Below are 12,146 nucleotides of genomic sequence, written 5' to 3' on the forward strand. Positions count from 1 at the left end.
TATAACATTTTAACGAGGAGGCTAACTAGGAAATGTCATGGAATGATTAAATTCCCTTGCCATGTGATCCACTTGTAATATATGCATTATATGTTGGGCTATTATCCATCTATTCAAAGATTGATCCTTATGTCATGTGTCTTTTGTGATGACTTCCTTCAAGTTCACTTGGGATATATTCGATTGAATCAATGTCTAAACTTGGGACTGATTGAAGGAAAAATATACAAAGAGACCATTTGCTTTTAGCACAACGAGGTCACAATGACTTTCGTCCATTAGATTTTAAATTGGGTGGTAGTATATGTATCATTGACTAGACTTAGAGTTAAAAAAAAAACAAAAACCATTTACTTTTAGCACAACGAGGTCACAATGACTTTCGTCCATTAAATTTTAAATTGGGTAGTAGTATATGTGTCATTGACTAGGCTTAGATTTAAAAAAAAAAGAAAAAATCTCAAACATCATAACATACCCCAAGCCATCCAATTTGATATCTAATGGCTAAGAGTGAATGTGATCTTCTTGTAACAATAGTAAATGGTCTCATAGTATACAATCACCTCTTTAAAGTATCTTCAAAACAATTCCATAAATTTTTTGACACCAAAGCCAACTTCGAAGTCATTGCGCACAGTTGCACGATGTTCATACTAGCTCAGATTAGGAAGTAACTACTTGGGTTGGTTTGTTAGGGGGTTTCCACCATTCCTACTAGTTTGATATCCAAACAACAACAAGAGGTTAATAGAAGTCATCGCTTGAAGATTCTTATCTGTTGTTGCAACAGGTAAATGGTCACGCAAAGTCCACATAATCTCTCTCTCAAAGTTCATATAATTTCTCTCTCTCTCACTCTCTCTCCACTTCATTCAACAATGACCATGAGTAATGCTATTACAAGAGAAATTATCAAAATTCAAAACTATCTTTTTATTTTAGGTTCTTGGAAAAACATCCCAAATTTTCTAAAACCCCATTCATACACCTTTTCATCACGGTTAGCAATTTTGTGACCAAAATATCCTAATGTATGTACTAAATAAAGAAACCATCACAATAGTGTTTGGGCTATGACATAGTATCACAATTGTGCTACTATCGCGATGCTTGCATTTAAGAATCACAATTGAGTTAGAACACAATACCCATAACTTATTTAAACCTTTGAGAATAAAACATTTAATTTTTCAAAAGATATTTTTCAGAAAAAAAAACAGACCCTTAGAGAGGTTGAACCAGAAGGAGGAGTTTAAGGCAGAAAGCGATCTAATGGTTCTAACATCGGACCGCATGTTCACTTAAAAAATTCAACGGAATGTGATCAGATGGTTCTAACATCGGGCCGCTTGTTTCATAAAAAAATACAAAAGAGTGCAGTCCGATGGTTCGAACATTAGACTGCTTCGTTTACATGAAAACTATAGGGGTTATCAAGTGGTCCAGTATTTACAACATTGGACTGGGGGCAAACTTGTAAAAAAAAATAAAAAAATTTGAAAATCCGCTTTCCAAGTAATAACAACGTATTTTTGGGTCATTTCATTATAACGGTAAAAATACATGGCCCCAACATAAATTTCCCTATTAAAAAACTCAAAATTTAAAGTATTAAAATCAGTTTTTGAAAATTCAGTGGATTGGAAATCATGCTTTTCGTTTTGGATCGTGTACTCGATCATGATCAGGCCATGTCCCCCCTTTTATGCCCCTTTGAACTGGGTGGTCCAGATCGTTCCTCACTGGTTCTCTCATAGAAGTGGCCAGCTCTATCTGATTCTATTAGAGAAGCAGTTTAATTAATTTTTAATTTTTAATTTACTATTATTTGTTTAACTTTTTATTTGTAAGCTCATTTTTAAATATTTTTAAAGTTCTTTAGTACCGGTCATATGAGAAGCAGCTGGCTCTATCTGATTACTCTATTTGATTCTGCAAAAGAAGCAGTTTAATTAATTTTAAATTTTTTTATTTACTATTATTTGTTTAAATATTTATTTGTAAGCTCATTTTTAAATATTTTTAAATTTCTTTAGTACCGCCGGCTCTATCGGATTATGTCAGAGAACCAATTTAATTAATCTTTAGTTGTTTTAATTACTATTATTTGTTTAATTTTTTATTTGTAAGCTCATTTTTTAACATTTTGCAATTTTTTAAAAATGAAGGGCGGTGGCCCACATCATATTTTTTTAAAAGTCTTATAAAAAAACCTCTAGATACTAGTAAGCCCTACCTGCTCTCAAGTCAGCACCAGTGTTCACAAAACTGGCCGATCTAACCGCTAACCGTGCGGTTAAATTGAAACTGGATGGTTTCTGTTTTGGATGGTTTTGGTGATCAACCGGTATTTAAAAATATATATATAAATTCTCAAAAATAAGGAATTTGATTTGTAATGTACCTTTAAATATTATTTACATTATGGTAAAGATTACTTTTTTTTTGGTCATTAATACTCACTTTTTATATTTTCTCATATTTTTAAAAAAATTAAAAAAATAGCCCTAAAAAAATATAAAATGGGTTAAAATCTATTTTTTGTCATTAATTTTTAAAGGGAAAAGTTTATATAGGGTTGCAACCTTAAAATGTAGAATCACAGATGCACCTAAAAAATCTATCTGAAATGTTGTTTTAATGTTGAAAAATCCTTCTAATCAATCATTTCAGCATCGAGATGTATAAATATAAAAAAAAAAAAAAATTTGAGTCTAAAAAATAGTGCATCTTGCAACACATTATCTAGACCATCCATTTTCAAGATTTTCATATATTTATAGATCAACTTGATTTTAACTATATTTTAAATTTTAAATTTTCTAATTAGGTATGAAAATAAATTGTAAAACAATACTAAAAAAATTACATATTATGATAAAATTTTAAGGTGCGCCTTTATTGGATTGTTTACCGTTGCAACCGTATAAAAACTGCACCCATTTTCAAATGAATGGGTTTTGTTTTAAAAAAATTAAAATTTTCAGTACTTTTTTGAGTCTCCAAGGCTTCCTCGGTTAACTCGCCTAGGGCCATGTCTGATTGACCGGACCGGTTTGATTTTGTAAAAATCGGTGAGCACACATGATGGATGAGCACGTACAAAACGAGACACCTTAAGGGCGGAGTCTGAGGGTTTTATGGAAGGTCTTCCTCCTTTGTTTTATGGATAAATAGGTCCCGCTTCTCTTCCCCTTCTCTCGTTCTCCCTTTCTCTCTTTTCTTTCTCTCTCTCACTATAAAGTTTGTTCCACTAATAATTTTATTTTTCTATTAAGTAATATAAACAAATAATCTCAACTAAATTCTCTCTATATCTAGTAAAAGCTTATTCTATTAAATTTGCTTCATATGACTTCTTTCAAAAATCAAAACTATTAATTTAATGCAACAATTAAATAGATAAATTGAGTTAGAGAAATTCATTTTATGGTCATGCTGTATTTTAAACATTATTTTGATTATAAAATAAATATAATAGACAACAAACACTCAACATGAGATATGTTCTCAGTATTTACATATTTTTGACATAATAATAAAATGTCATATTGCATTTTGAACATTATTTTGATTATAAAATAAATTTAATAGACAACAAACACTTAATAAGAGATAGGTCCTCAGTATTTATATATTTTGACACTAATGAAAAACCATAGTAGAACTGTCACTATTTCTTGTAAAACGATAAAAATAGGTTTTTGAGAAATTATATTGTTGTTTTTTTTAAAAAATAAAATTAGGCCGAATCTCTTATTTGAATTGCTGATCCACCGATCCAACACGGTTTTTAGGGTGGCCGATCCAGGTCACCGATATGTTTTTTTTTAAAACGGATCGGTGACCCGGATCGTCCGCACCCGTACCCGTGTCGGATCAGTGGATCAATATGTCAAATCAGAGAATCAGTCAAATCGACAAGTTTTGTCCCCAAAGTTTTTAAAAAAATCACTATAAATCTCTAAAAATAGTGTTCTTTTAGCTTCTAAAAGAAATTAGGAGTGGTGCATTATCTACTTCTACTACTTTGTAAAAATAGGTGAATACTGAGACATGGTTTTTTTTGTTTGGATGTCTGTATAATTATTAATTATAATATTGCATCAAAATAATTTAAAAAAGAATCAATTTGAAATTTATCTTATAATACTATCTAATTTAAAAATCTAATTTACAACTATAAGAAAAAATAATATCATCTAATTTGAATTGCTTGAATTTATAATAAACGTAATTGGTTCAAAAAATACTTTAGATTGTTAGTATATTTTGAAAGCAATATTTGGGTTGCTAGTATACTTTAAAAAACAAGCAGTATTCTTACATATATATTTTGCCGCCCAAAATATATTTTTCTCAAATTAGTCTTGTATTTGAGTGAGTACGTGACCGTAGAATCACACTTGGGTTGAAAACAAGAGAAATAGCTAATGGTTGGGTGCATTTCCGCCATTAATAATAAAGACTAAAGGTATTCACATCATTTTTAGAAAAGTGAAAAAATAATAATATTTGGGTTGAGCGGATGCTTTTGTCCCTTTGTAGTTTAAACGCATAAAGGCAGTGAGAAAATTGTCCCACATCGACAATTTTGGAGAGACTTCACTTGTATAAAATGCTTAAGCTCATGTTTTAAATTGCGTAGCTAGTTAATATGAGTTGCCGGCTCGTTCTTGTTTTGTCACAAGACTCGCCTCGGAAAAATTCAGTTATTTTTTTCTAAAGGGAAAATGATTTGATTTCTAAAAGGAAAAAAAAGAAAAATGTTTTGATAGGGCTGATATAGAGGGATTCTTCGACTATTCATTTCTAAATACTATGGGAAAATATTTTGATAGGATTGCGGCGCTATCAAAAAAGTTAAAGGCTCACCTCGAAATTCACATAAATTTGAAGTTCTAACGCTTGAAAACCTTTGAATCGAACATTTCGACTTTGATCTTATGGCTATGAAAAAAATATTAGAATATCAAGTCTTAAAAATAATATATATTATAAAACATTATCCGAACCGTCCATTTTGCCCAAAACGATAAGTGTTCATGACCCGCAAGATTTGTAGCGTGCCTTCCCCGAGCCTTCTTCCTTTCTTTTCTCTATGCACTGCGCTTCCTTCTGGTCCTTACTGGGTAATACTACAACACGTGCAAAATAATAAGTTACAAGGTCAACTAGCTTTTCTTTTAGTGTTTTTCACTTTTCAGGTTCATCTTCTATATCTGGATTCGGCTACTTCTTAATTCGTTTTTTTGTTTAGTTTTTGGTATTTTCTTCTTTCTGTTTTTGTTTTCTACACATTTGTAAAATTTTGAGATGTTACAAGAAAGCTTGATTTTATTGGGATTTTGGTATTTTTAGGCTGCATATAAGATGACAAAATTGTTTTTTGTATGGAGCACAGTGGCTCTATTGGAAAATGAATAAAACAAAGAATACCACAAGAATTCCTAACTTTTTTTACTTTTTTTAGGGAAAATATATCGGAACACTCTTTTTAGGTTTCATTTTTCAATAGATCCAAGGTTTTAAAAATAACTGGCGGCATAGAAATCCCATATATTATCTCTCCTCTCCTAGACCAACTTTACCCCATCTTTTTAGCCCAAACAAAAGTTCAAAAGACATTATTTTTTCTATGTCTTTCTAAACCCCCTTTTCTGTTTCTCTCCAAAACTCTCCCTTTTTTTTAATATTAAAAAAATATATATATATTTTTTCCAAAGATATTTTTTCAATATTAAAAAAAGAGAGAGGTTTGGAGTGAAACATGTGAAGAGAGGAAATAAGGTTTATAATAGAAAAAACATGTATTTTGAATTTTTGTTTGGGCTAAAAAGATGAGGTAAAGTTAGTTCAGGGGGTTAAAAAATATAATATATGAAATCTCTATGCCACCAGATATATGTTGAAAGCTTAGGTATGTGAAAATAAAACAAAAAAGACGGTGTGCGGAGAAATTTTCCTATCCTTTTTATTCTTTAATGATACTTGAATCCACTTTATTTTTTGTTTTCTGCTTGAATTCTCTTTGGTGCTTGATGATTCTGTTGGGTTTATGTGGCCTTTAAAGGCCCAATGAGAGCTTGTATGAGCATTTATATAATCAAACATAAATTCAGTGGAAGTGTGGTCATCTTGTGGATCATACTAGACAAATGTGATTTGTCGATACTCGGATAAGACTCGACATGCTAGGCCAGCCGAGTTTGGAAAAACCCAAGATACATGGGCATGATCTACTGAGAAGGGTTTAGTAAGTTATCCCTTGATGAGGTCAAAGTATACCAAGATAAGAGTCCTCGTCGAAGTACGCCCAGATGAGAGCTGAGGGACTATGTAGCCATTGCGTGATGAATAGCCTTAGGAAATATGGCTAAAACCTCATTGTTATATCATCACATGATATGTACATAGATAGTCATTTTGATATTCGCCAATAAGGGTGAAGTGTCTACATGTGGGAGAGATTACCCATATGCACCATAGAGTCATGGTTGTATCATGGTCTAGAGGACCATGATTTTTTTGTCTCTTGGGGAGAACTGGAAATTCATAAACTGGGATTGCGTCTCTTAGTCTATTAGCTGACTTTGGTGGTCCAATCATAACTCCTGCAGTGGACTGTGGGTCATGGGAATTGATAAGTCAGTTTGAGAAAGTTAAGTCTATTGGCTGACTTTGGTAGTCCAATCATAAGCGCCTGCAGTGGACTGTAGGTCATGGGAACTGTTGGGTCAGTTTCAGAAAGCTAGGTGGATCGTGGTCCACAGTTGAAGGTGGAGTGCTCCGGTATATTAATAAATTCCTAGATTTAAGGAATTCGATTCCGATCAAAATTAATTAGTTTTAATTAAATTTATGATATATGATTTTTGGAATGTTTATTTGAATTTTTGTGAATATTTTGATATTTTATTTTTGTCATTTGAATTTATAAAAAAAAAAATTTATTTTTTCACTGTTTTAAATAAAATATAAGATTTAAAAATTCTAAATACAAAATAAAATATTTTCTAAAATTATATGGGACCCTCCATACATATGGGGGCCCAATTTAGAATACGTGGGATTGGGTGGGGCCCACGTGTTGCCACCAAAGGGTAGCATGCCCCACCTATAGGGACTAACTTGTTTTCCAAGATTAGGTGATAGTTTTCCCATTGTTTATTCGCTTATCTTTTGGGTATAACCAACTTAGGTTGAATATTTGAATTATTTAGTAAATCTTTGATTCAAGATTGCTTGATCCAATGATTAGATATATTAAAATAGAAAGTAACATATATATTTTTTTTATTTAAAGATTTGATGATAATAGATCTAGAAAAGGGATGATAAGGCTTTAGCTCATCTCTTTTAATCTTGATGGTGGATTAAAGAGATAAATGATTCAAATATTTCACCCCACAAGTCTCATTAGATCGACGATCAAGACCTTACGAATTAAGGCAAACCCCAAGGCAAAGAAAATCTATATAAAGAGGCTTTCGCACCTCATAAAATCCTTACAAGTATTTTCTCTTCTCTCTCTAAGGATTTATTTCACTCTCACAAATATCTCTCTATAGGTGGCACGCCCCACCTAAGGCTTCAAGATCTCTCCCAAGTTTTTTTAAGGGTACGCTCCAACCACACTCAGCTAAGGTTAGCTTGTTGTGGTTTGATTTTTGGAGCTAAAGTTAGCTTGTGGTGGTTTGATTTTTTGGTAGCTAAAGTTAGCTTGTGGTGGTTTGATTTTTGGGTAGTTAAGGTTAACTTGTGATGATTTGGTTTTTGGGTTGGAAAGTAGAGGATCCTCTTGCTAGTAGATATCTTCCTCTGTTTGATCTATCTCTTATCACTCCAAAGATCAAGACGAGCAATACTAAGGCATCGAGGCCTTAGGTATTTGATTTGAGATTGATATCCATGCCTCCAAAGATCAAGCCAAATGGGCTTGGGCAAGGGTAAGTCATTGAGGTTTTAAGTTGGTTTTAGATCAAGATCTATATGACATTGAGAGGGTTTTGCCATATGTATGAGAATCAAGAGACCGATCATAGATCCCGAGCACCATCAGAGGGATAGATCAAGATCTACATGACATTGAGAGGGTTTTGCCATATGTAGAAAAATCAAGAGACCGATGATCCCGAGCACCGTCGGAGGGAGGAGACTCGGTGTGGGGTGTACTGAGCCCAATCGAGGTAATCTCTAGCACTCTCTTTTTGTTTCTTGCCAAATTGTGGATATTATCTTTTGTTTAAAGAAAATTGGTCTTTGAAGCAAAAATTAATGTGATAAGACTACTTGTAAGTGATCTTTGCCAAAAGAAAAGAAAATATGTGAATATATATATATATATATATATATATATATATATATATATATATATATATATTCCCTGGCAAGATATACATTAGTTTTTCTTTCATATTCTTATGGTATTCTTTAGATTTTTATATTAAAAGCTTGTCAGGTTCAATCATGATAATAATCATTTTCTTACGAGATAAATTTTTTTTTTTCGGATAGTTCAATGGGAAAAGGTTCCCCTATCTATCTCAAGTATGATTTTTCTTTAAAGCAACAAGTTCCTCTTTCATAATAGTTCTCTTTGAATTAGCTTCCTTGAAGCTAGCGGGTTCTTTAGTTGGGAAAATTTTGGTAAAAAAACATTATATTTAGGGGATAATTTCTTAAAATCCATCTGTTTTTCAATGGGATAACGAATTTTGTTATGATTGCTTTCCTTGACATGGCATGTATAGTAATCCTTCAAACCATGAGGAGGTTGACTATACGACCAGATCGTCTTGGCTGAAAGCCTTGAAGAATTATTTCCCCTTAATATTCATTTGATTGAACCTCCACATTGGAGTCTTGTGGTGTTTCAAGAATGGACTCTTGAGGTATTTCTTGATGGGAAAAGTTTAAATAGAGCCGAGGTTCTAAACAATCAAATTTGAGCCTACCTAAAAAATTTCACTAGTGATGCCCAAATATCCTCAAAGTGATCATCTCGACATCAAGATGCATGGACATCAGAAAAAAATGGATTTCAAGTTCTGGAAATAGTGTATTTTGTAACGCATTTTTTTACCATCAATTTTCAAGATTTTTCAAGTTTTCATAGATATGTTGATCCACACTATTTTTGAAGCTTTAAACTTTATAAATAAATATAAAAATATATTTTAAAGTTATCACAAAGATTTCCAGTATTGAAACTACATTTCTCGACACCATTTGAAGGTAGGCTCTAATTTGAGTGTTTGGCGCCTAGGCTCTATACAAACTGTACCCTTTCTTAATTAGGCATAGTATTCTTGATGCTTTCGACTCTAGAATTAAGACCATCCATTTCTGAGAGATCTTCTGTAGAGCTTGTCTTGCTAATCTCCCTTTGAGGCTTATCAGTTTGAGAATAAGGAATTTGTTTATTGAATTCAACATTATGTGAGACATACATTCGCTTGTTTTTCTGATCATAGTATTTGTAACCCTTTTTAGTAGGTGAATATCCGAGTAATATAAATTTAATGGATCGCTTAGTAAGTTTGTCTTTATGATTTTATGATAAATGCACAAAGCATTCACATCCAAATATCTTCAAATGATGAAGAGTAGGAGGGCAACCATGCAACATTTCATAAGGGCCTCTATTATCCAAGATTCTACTCGGCAGTCGATTTATAAGATGGTAAGCCGTAAGAATACCCTCAGACCAGTATGATTTTGGCACATTTATTGGAAAAAGTGAGGCACGTGTTACTTCAAGGAGATGTCTGTTTTTCCTCTCAGCAATTCCATTTTGCTGAGGAGTTTCCGCGCATGACATTTGATGAATGATCCCATGATCTATCAAATACGAAGAAAAAGATTTATTCGTATATTCTGTGCCATTATGAATTCTGAAAATTTTTACCTTAGCAGCAAATTGATTTTTTATCATGGCATGAAATTTTTTAAAGGCAATGAAAACATCACTTTTAAACTTCAATAGATAAATCAAAACATAACAAGTTCTATCATCGATAAAGGAAATCACATATCTAAAACCAAAAAAATAATCCACTGGAGTATGTCCCTATAAGTTTGAATGAATCATATCAAAGTTAGTTTTATTGATTCTATCAGAATTTTGAAATAGAATTGTGGTTTGTTTAGCATATCGACAGACCTCACACGTTACAAAGGATGCATCAATAATAGAAAACAACCTTGTCAACAGATAAAATTGCAAAACAATTATAGGCTTTTGTGATTTGACTAACTGACAAAAGATTCGAAGGGAAAGAAAGAATATATAAAAATTTAAATGGCTTATCATTAAAAAAATATTAATATTTTTTACTCCACAAACTGGTACCATAGTCACATTGGCAAATAACACATGGCTCCTTCAGGCGTATGTTCAAACCCTTTGAGTCCTTCACAATGACCAGTCATATGATCTGTAGCTCCAATATCAACACTCCAAGTATGACAATTAGTAAAGGATAGGTGAGCAGAAAAATTACCTCAGCATCTCAAAAGAGGAAGCAATGTTCGCCTTCCTAACTTATTGACCGGAATTTCGATCCCCATTTTAGAAGGAAAGGGTTAGACATTAGCTAATTTAAGGCAAAGAAAATAGACTGCAGCTGTGAACAGCAAGATCCGTGAACAAAAAATCTCTTTGATGCACCTGGGGGCAATTGTGGACATGACACCTTTTGCTATTTGCTCAAGAAGACCGCACAAACTTGTGCATAAAACCGCAGTCACAGACTGCACTTAAAAAACTTGTAAAAACTCGTGAAAGATGAGGCAAAAAGACAGCAACAGAGATATTTCAGTACAGAGATAAAGAGTAGCAGCAGAGATTTGGATTATCTCAAGAAATTTGGATTATCTCTCAGAGATGGAGATTTTGCTATTTGCTTATCTCCAAGATTTATGGAAATGTGGATCATCTCAAGAGTTGAAAACGTGCTCACCCAGGACTCACCCAAGGCTCAAGAATGGCATATACCTCAAGAGTTGAATAGCAAGAATCAAGAATTTAAAAAGTACTTCGACCTTCCGGTTCTTCTCTTCGATTGCAGGTACTTTTTACTTTGTAAGGATTTAAAAACGCTAAGCAAGATGCCGAACGAGGAAGGGCAAAACATGGATCTCAACATTCCGAGAAAATGCTCGACTACAAATAAACTTATCACCTCGAAAGACCATGCATCGGTCCAAATTAACTCCACCTAGATGAGGATGGGATTTACAAAGGTCAATTCACCACCTTTGCCCTTTGTCCATGCACAGGGTAATGAGATTAGCGAGTTGGATAATGAGGGCTATATTGTCATGTCTATTATTTCATTCATCTGAGTATTAGATAGAAAATATAAGATAAACACTAAAGAGAAATTGATGTACTACTAAAACGAATTGATATACCCCAAATATCTCCTAAATATATCATAATGATATTCTTCACATCTAGTTACCCAAAATATGGGATTGGGGTAACTCTATCGGGTAAGCTCTCCATGCTTCCCCTACAACATAAAACTTATATACTTCTCCTTATCCAACCGTCCATTCTGAATGGAGGGCTAAGATTGCCCCAATCACAATGTCACGTCTCTACACTATTTTATTTTTATTTCTTTTTCTATAAACTATTTTAACACCAAATTTTATACGTTCAATCCTCTATTAAACTCGCACTAGCAAAAAATACATAAAAAAAATGTTTTTAATAATATAAAATGACCAAAATACCCCTGAAAGTTTCAAGAAGTATTTTGGTTATTATATTTTATTGAAAAACTATTTTTAATATTTTTTATATATGTGCCCCAATGAGAAGATGGCACGTACCAAATTTTATATTCATACAATTTGTATAAAAAAACTAAAAATAAAATAATTTGAGACATTGGATCTAAGATCAAACAGTGAGTGGTTCTCTTGATCAAAATTGGACGGCTGGAAGGTAAGGGAAGTATAGATCTTCTATATTGTAGGGCAATGGTTTAAAAAATGGATCGGTGACCCCGATCGGGCTTCCAAAAAACCGATCCGGATCGGCGAATCGACGATCCGGATCAAGAATCGGGTGAATCGGTAAGAATAAAGCTTAAAAAAAATCCGAAAAATTATTAAAATTCATTATAAAT

Source organism: Amborella trichopoda, chromosome 3, assembly GCF_054954075.1.
Source record: "Amborella trichopoda isolate Santa Cruz 75 chromosome 3, AtrichopodaSantaCruz75HAP2 v2.0, whole genome shotgun sequence".
NCBI lineage: Eukaryota > Viridiplantae > Streptophyta > Magnoliopsida > Amborellales > Amborellaceae > Amborella > Amborella trichopoda.